This window comes from Rhinopithecus bieti, unplaced genomic scaffold (genome assembly GCF_001698545.2).
Source record: "Rhinopithecus bieti isolate Rb0 unplaced genomic scaffold, ASM169854v2 scaffold_13709, whole genome shotgun sequence".
Classification (NCBI taxonomy): Eukaryota; Metazoa; Chordata; class Mammalia; order Primates; family Cercopithecidae; genus Rhinopithecus; species Rhinopithecus bieti.
This window is the reverse complement of record NW_016807882.1, coordinates 1,930,128-1,945,370: the sequence shown is the minus strand read 5'-3', so window position 1 is coordinate 1,945,370 and position 15,243 is coordinate 1,930,128.

The following is a 15,243-nucleotide window of genomic DNA, read 5'->3' as shown; positions in this document are numbered from 1 at the left end:
TGAGTTGTCATGAGATTGGATGGTTTTCTAAGTGTTTGGTAGTCCCTCCTGTGTTCATTCTCCTTCCTGCTCCTTCCACCAGGATTGTAAGTTTCCTGAGGCCTGCCCAGCCATACCGAACTGTGAGTCGATTAAACCTCTTTCCTTTATAAATTACCCAGTCTCAGGCAGTTCTTTATATCAGTGTGAAAATGGACTAATCCAGGACTGCTATAACAAATTGTCACAGTTTGGGTGCCTTAAACAACAAACATTTTTTTCTCACAGTTCTGAAGGCTGGAAGTCCAAGATTGGTGTGGCAGCATGGCAGAGGGCCCTCTTCCAGAGGGCCTTCTGGTGAGGGCCCTCTTCCAGGCTGTAGACAGCCGACTCATTATATGCTCACGTGAGAGTGTGCATTCTTCTCTGGCATCTTCTTATAAGGTGCCTCCCATTTGTGAGGGCTCCTCTCATGATATAATACTTCCCAAAGGCCCCACCACCAAAAGCCATTATATAGAGGGTCAGGATTTCAACATAAGAATTTTGAGAGAACACAAACATTCAGTCCATAACACCTATTTTCTTCATTTTTCCCTCCTCTTTCTCAAATCTCTCTCATACTTTCCTAAAGCAAAAAAATGAATATTCCTTATTCTCCTTCAGCAAAAATCTGAAAGAGTCTTGCATATCAACTGATGTAAAGAGTTGGTGGAAGAAGTCACAGGCTGTGTTCCTTGGACAGTGGGCAAAACACAAACAGGAAGACCCTCACTCCTATTGTTTTCACACCCCTACTCTAAGTCACATATTTTGACATATATTATCACATTTAATTCTCATAACTTTTTTATGTTAAGTGTTTTTTTAATTTTATTTTTTAAGTTGGCAAATAATAATTGTACATATTCATGGGATATGTAATTATGTTTCAATACATACAATATACAGTGATCAGATTAGGGTGATTAGCATACCCATTATCTCAAACATTTATCATTTATTTCTGTTGGGAATATTCAATATCCTCCTTTGAGCTATTTGAAACTATGTAATATATTTTCGTTAACTCAAGTCACTGATCAGTGATGTAGAACACTGGAAATTATTCCTCCCATCTAGCTGTAATTTTGTATCCTTTAACAAATCTCTCCCTATGGCCTCCTCCCTTTTACCCTCCCCAGGTTTTAGTCTCCTCTATACTACTTTTTACTTCTATGAGATCAACTTTTTGAAGCTTCCACATGAGTGAGAACATGTGGTGTCTAACTTTCTGTGCGTGACGTATTTCACTTAACACGATGGCCTCTAGTTCCATCCATGTTGCTGCAAAAGACAGGATTTCATTCCTTTTTTGGCTAAATAGTATTTCATGGTGTTTATATACCACATTTTTTAAATCCATTCATCTGTTGTCGGACACTATATCTTGACTATTGTAAACAATGCTAAAATAAACATGAGGGTGCAGATGTCTCTCTGAAATACTGATTTTCTTTCCTTTGGATAAATGCCCAGTAGTAAGATTGCTGGATCATATGGTAGTTCTATTTGTAGTTTTTTGAGGGACCTCCATACTGTTCCCTATAGTGGCTGTACTAATTTGCATTCCTATCAACAGTGTGTAAGAGTTTCCTTTTCTCCATATCCTCATCTGTATTTGTTATTTTTTGTATTTTTCATAATAGTCATCCTGATTAGAGTGAAATGACATCTTATTGCGGTTTTGATTTGTAGTTCTCTGATGATTAGTGATGTTGAACATTTTTTTCATGTATTTGTTGGCCATTTGTATGTCTTCTTTTAAAAAATGTCCATTCAGATCATTTCCCCATTTTTAAATCAGATTGTTTTACTTTTTGCTGTTGAGATGTTTCAGTTCCTTGTATATTCTAGATATTAATTCCTTGTCAGATGAGTAGTTTGCAAATATTATCTTCAATTCTGTAGGTTGTCTTTTACATTGTGTTGATTATTTTCTTTGTTGTGCAGAGGCTTTAGTTTGATATAATACCATTTGTTTATTTTTGCTTTTGTTGACTATGCTGTTGAGGTCTTAGTCATAAAATCTTTTCTCAGATCAATGTTCTGAAGCATTTCCCCTTTTACTTCTTCTGGTAGTTTTATCATTTCCGGTCTTACATTTAGGTCTTTGATCCATTTGGAGTTGATTTTTGTATAGGGTGAGAGACAGGGGTCTAGTTTCATTCATCTGCATATGGAGTTTTCTTAGCACCATTTATTGAAGAGAGACAGTTCTTTCCCAAATGAATGTTCTTGGCACCTTTGTCAAAAATCAATTGGCTATAGATATTTGGATTGATTTCTGGGTTCTCTAGTCTCCATCGGTTTATATGTCTGTTTTTATGCTAGTACCATGCTGTTTTGGTTACTAAAGCTTTGTTATACAGTTTGAGGTCTGGTGGTATGATACCTCCAGCTTTGTTCTTTTTGCTCAGGATTGCTTTGGTATTTGAGGTCTTTCATGGTTCCATACAAATTTTAGAATTTTAAAAAATATTTCTGTGAAGAATGTCATTGGTAATTTGATAGGGGTTGCATTGAATCTGTAGATTGCTTTGGGTAGTATTGTCATTTTAACAATGTTAATTCTTTCAACCTATGATCATGGGATGTTTTTCCATTTGGTTATATCCTCTTCAATTTCTTCTATCAGTGTTTTATAATTTTGCTTGTAGAAGTCTTTCACCTCTTTGGTTAAATTTATTCCTTGGTAATTTTTTCTGTATCTATTGTAAACATAATTGCCTTCTTGATTTCTTTTTGGCTATTTTATAGCCATGTGTAAAATGTTACTGGTTTTTTAATATTAATTTTGTATCCTACAGCTTTACTGAATTCATTGATCAGTTCTAAGCATTTTTTATAGAGTTTTTCTATGTACAACATCATGTCATCTGTAAACAGGGATAATTTGACTTCCTTCTTTCCAGTTTGCATGCTCTATATTTCTTCCTTTTCCTAATTGCTCTAGCTAGGACTTCCAGTATTATGTTGAATAAGAATGTCACGTGAAAGTGGAAATTCTTGTCTTGTTCCAGTTCTTAGAGGAAAAGCTCTCAGCTCTCAACTACCATTCAGTAAGATGTTAGTTGTGGACATCTCACAATATCTTGAAGGGTAATACTATTCCACATGTAAAGATGAGAGAAATAAAGCTCAGAGGGATTAAGAAACTTGCTCAAGGTTAAGGAACTTCGTCAAATCGGACAGTTATAGGTGAAAAATCTTGGATTCCAGCCCAGGTCTGGCTGACTTTCCAGCTGATGTTCTTTCACTGGGTATACCTGGTTTGGTGGTAGCTAACGGCTCATCAAACTGCTGTTTCAATTATATCAATTATATTTGTCAGCTGGGCTGTGCCTACCTGTTCAAATCAATGTTACAGATAGGGAAGCAATATAATGCTATGAGAAATATACAAAGTCAGCACATATTAAATTATTTTCCCCCCTAGGTCAGTGCATAAAAGTCACCTGGGGTTCTTGTTAAACAAACTAATCCCTGGGCCCTGTCCCAGTGATTATCATCACCCCAGGTGATTTAAACTTCAGTGCCCATGGAAATTCTGGTGTGAATGATGTCTGTCTGGCTGGGGAGCCAAGCTGGGTTTATTAATGTAAATAGAATGGGATCTTTACACCATACTTGACCTGCAGGACCATTTCTGCTCAGGCTATCTCATCTTGGGCAAAGTTTATAGAGATTGTTAACATCTGTGCTAAAGAGCACACATGCATTTCCTGAGGTCCTTGAACCATCTGCTTAAGAATAAGGTTATTTCTTAAAAAATGGAAGATACCTTAATACCTTCACAGATCTACTAATCTGTAGTCTTTGAGCCCAGGAAGCTGCATTTTTAACATGCCCCTAGCTGAGTATTATGCACAATCAACACTAGATCCAAACACAAACACACAAACAAAAACAGGAATGAATTCAGAAATAGCTCTTTCCATCCTGCTTCCAAAATTAGTCTGTGTTTGGTAAATAAATGAAAAATATGACCAAAAGGCATCTCTAGGCATTGTTTCAATTATATGTGTCAGCGGGGCTGTGCCTACCTGTTCAAATCAATACAATAGAGAGGACAGCAATGATAATGATACAAGAAATATACAAAATTAGAGCATATTAGATTAATTCTTTTCTCCCCCTAGGTTAGTGAAGTGTATATTTCCTAGCTGCTTTTCCCCATAGACTTTCAAAAGAGATAGTGGGGACCAAGGTCCTGTGAGATTGCAAGTGATTGAAACCACAAGAACATTGGAGCATAAGGGCTAGAATTAATTAGCATCCTTAAAACAGCAGCACTAGGCCCTTGAATTTCTGGAACATATGAATGGTAACTGTTGATTTCTCAACCCAAAGCAGAACATCTGTTCTTTTGCCGAGAGTTAGCAAAGACTGAAATGCAGAGTCAGGTGGGGGTAGAGTTGTAAGGAAATGCAGTTCGTATCATAGCTGTCCATTTGGTTTATTATTAGATAGCACTGAGTGTAATTGCTTTCTCAAGAATTTTTAGATGTCTGACACATACACTGTACATCGTGTGGGATTTTATTGGACCTTAATCCTCTGTAAAGTTATTCCAATCAGAAGTGCATATGAGAAGTAGCTATAAAATGTAATAAACAATCTGTATTCAGAATCTATTTTAAATTAAACACAATTCATTAATTCCCGTTAAATCACAATCTTTGTCATCTTGTTTGCCTGAATCTTTGGGAGGTATAAATCTGTAAGTGAAGGAAGGAAAGGATGAAGATGAAGCAAGGGGAAGGAATGAATATGGGTTGAGATGTTTCTTAAAAAGTAAATGACTATATCTTAGATAACCATAAGATAATGGCAAAGAGAAGTTAAAAAAAACCAGAATTATTAAAACTAGCAAGGATAAACCCTCATCTAATCTATAATTATCATAAAGTATCATAATTTTTATCATTTATTCATTTTCAGTTTAACTCAAGGAGTCAGAGAGACATTGGATTCCATCCCAGCATTGCTACATACTTGTTCTGTGATCTTTGGGAAGTCATTTAAATTTTCTATGTAAAGAGTTTATGTAAAATAGAGATAATAATTCCATCCTTGTGAGGGTCTTGTAAGGATGAAAGTAAAAGAGTGCATGCCTACCAAAATGCCTGCCAAAGAAGGTATTCAGAGATGCTAGTTACTTCTTTTCTTCCTCCTCTTATTTCTACTAAGTGCTATGCAGCTGACATTTTCATGTTCTGACTTGATAGAATTGGATTATTCAGTTGCTGCTTCACTAAATTAATTGGAAAGTGAATGGCTGACTACATTAATTTTCTGTCTGTTGCTCTACAAACAAAAATGGTTTCCTGTTAAAAGTGGAAGTGGGTGGAGAGTGGTTCAGTTGGGAGTGAAGAGATAGGTGATGCTTGAAAAGAAGATTAGTTTTTATTTCTACAGAATTGGTTAGTTACGTCTTTTCTCCCACTGGGATAGAAACAAATCAAAATATTGTGGCACTCACTTTTGTTTCATTTTCCGCCATACTTCTGGACATCTGAAGCATCCTTGAAAGCCTGCGTACGAGGAGAGGGTTTGGGAATAGAAGGTGACCTGGGGGAGCAGGTGCTGAGACAGATGGAGGCTTCTGCTCCCTTTGTCTTGGGAATGACTCAGTTTTCCTTTCAAGGGCTGATATTTTGGTAGGCTTTAAAAACATTAATAATGCTGCTCCATTAGCATTTTCAAATTTTATAAACTATAGAGTTTATTATAAGGTACAAAGGGGCTTATTGAGTGGGAAATGAAAGGAGCGAGATCAACAGCCAGATTTAGATCATTAGCATCATTAGGAACTTGGCTCTTTTCAATTTATACTTTAATGGTTTGATTTCTAGAGTTACATTTAGTTGGCTTGATGGTGAGTGATTAACTCTGTGTGGGTATAGCTAGGCATCTCTGACTTCTCTAATGAGCTCCCAAACTATGCCTTTTATTAATTAAATTAGTTCAGCTGGATGATTTGATTTCTGTAGCCTCCTTAGTGGTGAGTACCATCTCTGATAAGGAAAACTTGTAAGAGTTCAGCTTTTACCTGGCAATTGTCAGCTGCATTGCCCTTCGCTACTTTTGTCCTTATGGCTAGGGATCAGAATTCCTACGTATCAGGAAGAGAGGAGATGAAATCTAAAAGTAAGTTAGATAAAATTTTATGTTTTCAGCTTCCACAGATGATTCTCAAAACACTTTTCAAGCATTCCTCATGCCTTATTTAATCTAAGTAAAAGTAATCTAGGTAAGAGAGGGCAATTTTTCATAAGACAAACAATACTCTAAGTTAGCCGTAGATTTTTAACAGTCACTTTTGGCCTTATTTTCCACGTATAAGGGTGAAATGTCCTTCTATAAGGACACTGTAAGCAATGGTACTTTGGAACTAAGTATTAGAAATGAAATTGACTCTAGGATTAGAAATTGACACTCTTGTTTCTTACTGAAAAATAGACTGTTTACCTCCATAAGGATATGGAAATGATCAAATCTGGGGTTTCCTACAGTGGTTTTATTTAGTAATTTTCAGAAAGCCAAGATTTTGGTTAAGCCTATGTTGATTATTCGTGCTGTAACAAATACAGCACTAATATTGGACTTGGAAGAAATAGAAAATAACCTAAATTTTAAAAGAGGCATACAGTGCCTGTACTGGCCCACATGACCTAGCGGTAAAAACAAATTCATTCTCTTGGTTTCTTTTCTTTTGCACCTTGCATGAGGTATATCATCCTTTTTTGGTAAATTTCTTTTTTTTTTTTTTGGAGTCAGTGCCAGAAGGAAGACACACAGGTGTCACAAGTGTATTTTTTTCTGGAGCCTTAAAAGGAAATTTCAGGCAGATTTCGTTAGGAAATGGTATTCGTTGCTGAACTGCAAATTAGATTGCAAATGCTTTGGGCATTCTTAGTAAATTATATCGCTAAAACCTGAAGCTATACTAAACCCTTTGAATTTAATTTGACTGCTGGCAGCCATCAATGGTTAAAAGATTTTAGAAATCCTGAACGCTAATGCTTGAATGTGCTGGTAGGGGATGTTGTAGAAAAGACAGGTGGTTCAGGGAGCGAAATAAAACACTGGCCTTTTACAGACTATTCAAAAACTAATACAATAAAAATGAATATACTGCTTAATATCGCAAGCAGTGCTAATGTAATCAAGGCACACACAGCCTTATGAGGTGCAAGTTCATTTCCTACCTTTTGAGTTATTATTCGTACAATTTACCTCTCTACTCTGCAGTCTTCATTCTGGGAAGACGTGTCTTTCCCTGTATTGCCGGCCTGTGTCCTTTTGCATGCTAATGCAATATTCTGTTCTAACCTGACAATAATAGATTAGCAGGTATCTCTGACTCCCTCCCTCATCTAATGCAATTCCAGCTGAGAGGGGAACCCAACATTTGTCTTAAACAGTCCGAAACATTTTTCATATGAAATTCAATTAAGCTATTTCCTAGTCTAAGTATCTATTCAGTTTCTTACCTTTCAGCAGGAATGAAGTTTTTCTTCCTGTGAAAAAACAGTACTTAAAAGCAAGCAATTGAAAGAATGGGGAAGAGAGGGAGAGGTGTGGGCCGGAGGGGGTGAACCATGCTGTTTGGCACAGTCAGCTAATTGTTTCAGCCTTTGTTTTGCTGTTCCCTCTGAAGATGAGCTGTATTTTAATTACCGCATGAAAGATTTGTCTTGATTAGATGGCTAGGAGGTGTCAGTGCTTCTGAAAGAGAAGAAAATGCATAGAGAAGGGGAAAGAGGCAGGAAACATGGATTTATTTCAGAAATTGTTTAGGTTTCTACTGTCCTCCTTCTCCCCTTGCTACCTACTTCTGCTCAGACTCCGTTTCAGGTACCAAAGAAGCTTTGGGATATTTGATGACACAGTGTTTTGAAACAGAATCCTCTTTGCTTGGGATGAGGAATATATGGACGAAAACTTTGCTGAAGTGTGCCTTGAAAGAAAGTAGGCAAAAACCTCTGTTTTAATGCCATGAAGAAAAACTAGTAGGCAGTGCTGCCAGGGCTTTCTGCTTTACTTCCTGAAATTGAAAAAATGGTATCATTTGCCAGCCAAGTCTAGACACTGGGTAGGCAATGTGGGTAGAAAGATAAATAAGGTTAAAACTCTCCGCACTTGCATTGCTCACAGTCAGGGAGGGAGACAAACAAGTGGATATCTTGCTGCATAGTAAATTCCCTCACAGAACATGCAAAGGTGCTCCTGGAGCATGGAGGATGAGATGCCCAAGGTCACCCACCAGCTGGGACGTGGGTTGGTAAGGCTTCCTGGAAGAGGTCATCCTTGTGCATCTTGAGGGATGAGTGATAGGGAAAACGGTCTGCATATGGAAGCAGGATGAGGACTGAAAGGTCTTCACAGGGTATAGCAATTAGGTGGCCCCTCGAAACATTAATGAGGGCAGTTGAAGGGAGTGGTAGGGGTGGAAGCCAGGTTGTCAAGACCGTAAGATTGAAAGGGCAGCAAAGAAAATCCTTTGGATTTTTCTTTTGAGAAGATTACTTGTGGAGGAAAGGAGAAAGATAAATTCTTACGGTGTTTCAGTCTAGGCTTGCATGTGAAGCAAAGCAAAATGTTGGTATCTAGATATCTCAGGCTTCAAAGTTTTGCTATTAAAGAAAAACCAGATTCTATTTGGTTTGCATTTTTCAAATGGTGATCACAAACGAAATCAGGAGACCATTGCTTGATTCCCAGTTTCTCTTTGCCTCTATAAAGCAGCCTTTAAAGGGAAATATTTCTCATAGAGAGTCTGTGAAATTACCTTCTCTTTACTCTGGACATTTTTTGAATTTTTAAAAATAGTAGATAAAGAACCTAGTTTAGTTTAATACTTTGGTTTAAAAAAAGCCTATGCAATATAAATGAGTTTAGCTTTACATAATAGCTAGAGAAGCAGTAGATGTTTAACCTAAGGTAACATTTAGTTGCATAAATAGCTTAAAAAAAAAAAAAAAACCACAGAACACATTTGATGCATTCATTTTTTAAAATAATAATTCTCAACTTCTTTATAAAAGTCAGTATGAGACCCACAAATACCAGATTTTCAGTTTGTTTCTTTTTCTTTTGAAACTGCATCACAGTGTGGTACTCAAATTGTTAATGACTTTACAAATGTTGGTTGTGAGGCGAATAAACATAATTCTCCATCCCGGCCCCTTTCTCACATGATTGAGAAAGAGCAATCGGAAGTTAATTTTTGGAACAAGGTAAAGAAGGAACGTATGTGTGTGAAATGGAGAATCAATCCTTAGCCTAACACTAAGTTCAGGTTGATTCTGGCATAGGTATTAAAGCTTTCACTGTCCAAGACTACTGCCAATAAGTTGAAATGAGGTAAAAGAGTAAGGAAAGTGTTAAAAAATAAAGTAAAAAAAAGAACATTGCCAATTCTGGAAAATTTGCGTCATAAAATGGCATCATATTTTATCATAGAAGGCATAATTTTCCCTATCATTACCACTAGAATTTGTTTTACTTAAAGTAAGCGATTATTGAATGCCTGATGAATATGTGGTCTATATATAGCACCTTAGTTCATATTTAGGTGGATGCTATTTTTTTTCAGTCCTACTTCTTGAAATTTTTATTTTTGGAAAATAACAGGTCCTGAAAGATCAAGAAGTGTTGAAACTGAATTTATGGGATATGGCAGTAAATGTAATTGGATTGTTTCTCAGTAGGAATTCTACATTTCTTATAAATGTAATAAAATTGGGGGGAAAATTACCTTCAGATCTGGAAGAGAATGTTAGAAATCTTAGTGTAATGTTTTAGTGTATGGGTTCGTCTTTCTTGTGCCTTATAAGGGAAGGCACTGAAGACGAGAATATGGGGTTGGATTTGAAATGATCATATATACAGAAGAAAGCCACTATCCCTCCAGACTCTGGGGAAAATGCCCAGTTATTTAAAGCAAAAAAGTCTGGGTCAGAGAGCAAATATATGGGCCAAGAAAGATTTACGTTGGTAATTCCTTCCCCTGCTATGAATTTGAGAAGTTTCCTGAACTTAAAACAATAGAGTCGCTAAGAATGATAGCTCGGGTTTGTCTTTTAACTCGATGACAATGACTTGCAATATTCACAATAAAGAGAGTGTTATATTGTTGAAATTCAGGCAATCATGAATCAGCTTCTCTTCACAAAATAGCTAGTATTTTCGTAGGTTGTGGTGAAAATGGAAAGTTTTCTTGGAGGGAAACACAGATTGTATACAAAGTAGGTAAAGAAAGTCTTATCACTTTGTGAAAGGAAAGACCGAAAAGTTCTTGTTGAAAAGTCTAGAAGAGGCAATTTGAACCTCCTAGTAAAGGGACCTATTTAAATCTATTATCCAGTGCCATAGAAGATATTTAAAGCTATACCATGCATCTGATATTAGAGTCTGCTCTCTGAGCCTGCCTTATTACTGGCTGTTATTCAGTGAAGCATAAAAGAGTTTTAGTACAATTTATCTTATTCATATTTGTTGTGGGGGGAAAAAGTCATTTGAACCACTAACCTAAATTTATAGTTACTTCACAAAAGACAGAGACTTGAAAGAATCTTAAAAAGTTAACGCAGTTAACATCCTTCTCAGTCATTGAAGAAAAGCAGTTTTAGAGAAATGGTATTTCTCATAAGGTCTGAAAAGGCCTGTCTTAACTTTCTTAATTTCAAATGTAAAATGAGAGATGTGGACATATGGAGTGGTAAAAGCATCTGTCAAATTAGATCATGGGCATTGCTAGGGTTTATGTATGTGTGTAAATATGTAGGAATGTAGAATTTCTGTAGATTTTACTGATGAAAGAAAGGTTACAGAAGGATGCATTTTCCTTCCAAGTTTCAGAAACATAATAATTTTAGGCTATTGAATTTTAGGTTAGTTGCATATTGCCAAAATAGATTGATCTGGTGTATGGAATTGTAATTTCCATAAATAACATATTTAGAAATTTAAATTTGATAGCTCAGTAGGATAGTATGACAAAGAGAAATGGGTTCACCATTCATTCTGTGCATGAACAGTTCAGATAGGGCAGAAATGGGGTGTCACAGTCTTTGTGCTTCATAGGTAAAATAAACTCTGGTAAACATGTTGTTAAAGTAAATGCAATTTTTTAGACAATGAATATTTAAAGAATGTTTAGGCTGTTTACTGGGAGACAGTTGCATGTCTATGCTCCAACTCAGCCAAATCTTGATTAATCAGAAACCAATTCTCCTGACTAGGAATTACCCAGGGCTGCCTCTGCTGCTGGTCATTTCACTTATTAGCATAATCCTCAAGCATATGGAAGGGAGTTAGGAGATAAAACTCAAATCAGCTTTGTTCCTTGCTAACAACTCTGGCAAACTGTTGACACTTCTGGCTAAAATGAAGTTTGGGCATTCTCTATGGATTTTTATTATTTGTACTGTCCTTGTCTCCACAGATAATCAACAGTTCACTGCATAATATATAGCAGATGCAACCTGGCTCACTCTTTTGAATGAGTAATCAGAGGTAATGCAAATTAACACCTTCACCTTGGAAAGAAATAACTTTAGAATTCATCCAGTTTGGTAAACAGAAGCAGCAATCTTAATCATAGGGTTTTAATGATAAAGGAGTCAGAGAAAAAGCAAAGCATCTCCCTTGTGTTTTTCAGTAAAAAATATACATTCTAATTATCTTCGATATCTGCCAAAAGGGAGCAATTTAAGTTAAGTTGATCCTATATTTAAATAAAATTGAATAAAAAATAATATGCAAAAACAATTCATGTTAATTCTTTTCTCCCTTCTTTTTTCCCCAATAGCTCTGCTGATAATTAATACTGAGGAATATTTAGTTGCTTGAAATTTAAAAGTAGTAATTTAAAACTTTATTTTCTTATTTTAAACAGCACACATTAACTGTACAAACTTTAGAAGTCACATCAAAATGTTAACAGGGTGACAAAGATCTTGATTTTCATAATGTTGCTTGTTTATATTTTTATGATACCTTCCCCAAATGGAACGTACTGTAACATACTGTTCATATTGTTTTATAATCTCTCTTTTTAGTTAACATACAATGTCATTAATTTTTTTTTTTTTTTTTTTTTTTTTTTTTTGAGAGAGAGTCCTGCTCTGTCGCCCAGGCTGGAGTGCAGTGGCACCATCTCAGCTCACTTCAACCTCCACATCCCGTGTTCAAACTATTCTCATACCTCAGCCTCTCAAGTAGCTGAGATTATAAGTGCGTGCCACCACACCCAGCTAATTTTTGTATTTTTTAGTAGAGATGGGGGTTTCGCCATGTTAGCCAGGCTGATCTTGGACTCCTGGCCTCAGGTGATCCACGTGTCTCAGTCTCGCAAAGTGCTGGGATTTCAGGCGTGAGCCAGTGTCATTCAATATGCTTCTATAATACTAGTTTTCAATGGTGAATAACATTTCATACCAATATACAGGAATTTATTCAGTTCCCTGGTGCTGGAGATTTGGTTGTTTCTAGTTTTATTTACTATAAACAAATATAGATAGAACATCCTTATAGCTAAATCTTTACATAAATTCATGATTTTTAATTTTTAGGAGTAATTCCTAGTTGGGAAATTGCTGAGTCCAAGAATATATATACACACTTCAAAGGCTTGTGAAAGGTGTTACTAAATTGTCCTCCAGAAAGGAAATACTGATTGATGTTTATGTTTGTGGTAATTTAAAGACAGACCTAGGTCCTGGGGCAAGGTTTCCAGAATATGCTATATTGGCTACTGTTTGAACTTAACAAGTAAAACACAAAACTGTCTGTGTGTATACACAACTCTGATGGTTGCAGTACTGAGTGACATTAGCCTCATCCCATAGAATCTTGCAGAACATCTTGACACCTTGAAAATATGGCTGGTTTTTTTTTTTTTTTTTTTTTTTTCTTTTTTTTCTCTGGAGCTTTGAGGAATCTGGTCTTCAGGAAGTATCGTAGACTCCCTTTGAAAATGGGCTACTCTATGTCTGCAATCTGTTATTTATTTTCTCACCATAAGGTGAGGGGTTTGTTTTCATTTCTTTGAAATTATAAGATCATTGTGTGTGGGGAAGTGTGCAAGACTCTGTACCTGCTATGGTTTGAACGTATGTGTTCTCTCATAATTCCTGTCTTGGACCCTAAGACCCAATGTGATAGTGTTAAGAGGTGGACACTTTAGGACAGCTCCAACTCATGAGTGAGATTAGTACCCTTATAAAAAGGCTTGAAGGAACTAGCTGAAGCCTTTTGCCCTTCCGTGTCTTCTGCAATGTGAGGATACAGCAAGAAGGCAACATCTTGGAGGCAGAGAGCAGCCTTCCACAGACGTGGGATCTGTCGGCACCTTGATCCTGGACTTTCCAACCTCCAGAGCTGTGAGAAATAAATTCCTGTTCTTATAAATGACCCAGTCTCAGGTATTTTGAGATAGCAGCCAGAACAGACTAAGATTGTGGCGGGTCAGGTCTCGCTAACAACTGTTTTAGTACTAACTGAGCGGTTAAGTTAAATATCAAAAGCCAGTGCCCTTATACAAAGGCTGGGATGTAATGAAAGCCCATCAAGAGTTTTGCCTAGGCCTTTCCTGGGCCTTAAAGAATGACAAAATAACGAAGGAATTCTTAACAGGACCCATTTAGGATTAAACAAATTTTATGGTGGTACAGAAGAAACTCCTCAGGCCTCCACAAACAGGTTTATTGGGGGTCTGAAGGAACTCCTCAAACCTCCATGATTTAGCAGGAGACAAGATAAGGGTAATCACCCCAGCATCTGGACCCATTTAGATGAAGTAAATTTACTGAGGCTCCAGAGGAAGGTCTTCAGGACTCAGACCTTAGTTATAGATTAAAAAGAAGTTAATCACTTACATCTTTAGATGAGTGCACACTTACATATAGACATATAGCTTAGAAGATATATAAGCTCTGGAAAACTGTGTAATTTTGAATTGATTTGGTGATAATTTCCAAGCCTTCTCCTTGTAACCAGTTGCAGAAAATAAAACTCTCTTCCTCCCCAGTTCATCTGCATCTCGTTATTGGGCTGTGAGAAAAAGCAGCTCAACCCTCAGTTTGGTCCAGGAGCAAGATGGTGCCCAAACACTGACCCTGGAATTTTAGATGTCCGCCAGGGCTGTGGATGTGGGAGCCCTACTGCTGGGTTTACCCTCTCCTTAGAGAAAACTCGCCACCCCTGGGGTAGCATTCCAAGAGAAACACGTTAAAAGTCATGCAGGTATGGTTTTTTACCTACCGCAAAAGCCTGCTGAAGTGGTTCAGGAATCCCCTTTTGGCTGCCCAAAGACGGAGCCTTTTCCACATCATGGTTGCCCTTTGAGTGAGAAAAAATTGCTACTACATATAGGGGAGCCATAAGGTACAGAAAACATTTAAAAGAAAAATGTTAAGCATAAATTGTATTTTGGAGACATAAACGCATTGTGGTTTGATCAATAACATTAATAGATACCAGAAACTTCATCTCATATTCACAGAGACACGAAAAGAAAAGTTGTGTTCAGAAATCTGTTTGTTTCTGTCTTCACAATCCCCATTAAATGTAATGGCTTCTAGGCATTCATTCTAAGGATAAAACAGACCATCGTCAAGACCACAAGACTCTAAAACTGCTATTTTAGGGGCTTTGTTCTTAGGGTCTCTCTATACTAATCTAGTCCTATTCCTCCCTGTCACCAGGTGAGAAAATATATACTCTAGACATTTCCTGCAACTCCCAAAAGGGTTTACATTCAATACTCATTTTAGGCTGCATGTTCAAAGTCTGTTAGAGAGCTATGTTATGGACCAAAAATTGCTCCTCTAGACCACATACCGTATTTGCAAAAACAGACAGTTGGTGGTTTGCCTACTCAGTAAGATGAAATATACATTCTGATATTTACCTCTTTTGCCCTTATTCCTTCTAAATTTAATAACTCAGGATTTTAAAACATTCTTTTATCAAACTTAGAAATAGATTGTTCTCTGTGTCTCTATAGCTATAGAGACCAATGTCTTGGATTTTTCAGCCCTACTTTCAAAGATATTTTTCTCCTGGCCTCCATTTTATTGACTAGTAAAATGTTTGTCAGACCATAAATCACATTCTTTTGTTTGTTTCAGAAAATGTATTCACCATATTTATGGTTAAATACTGCTCATATGCCTTTTTCAGAATCCTTCTGTCTTCACTCTAAGAATATAC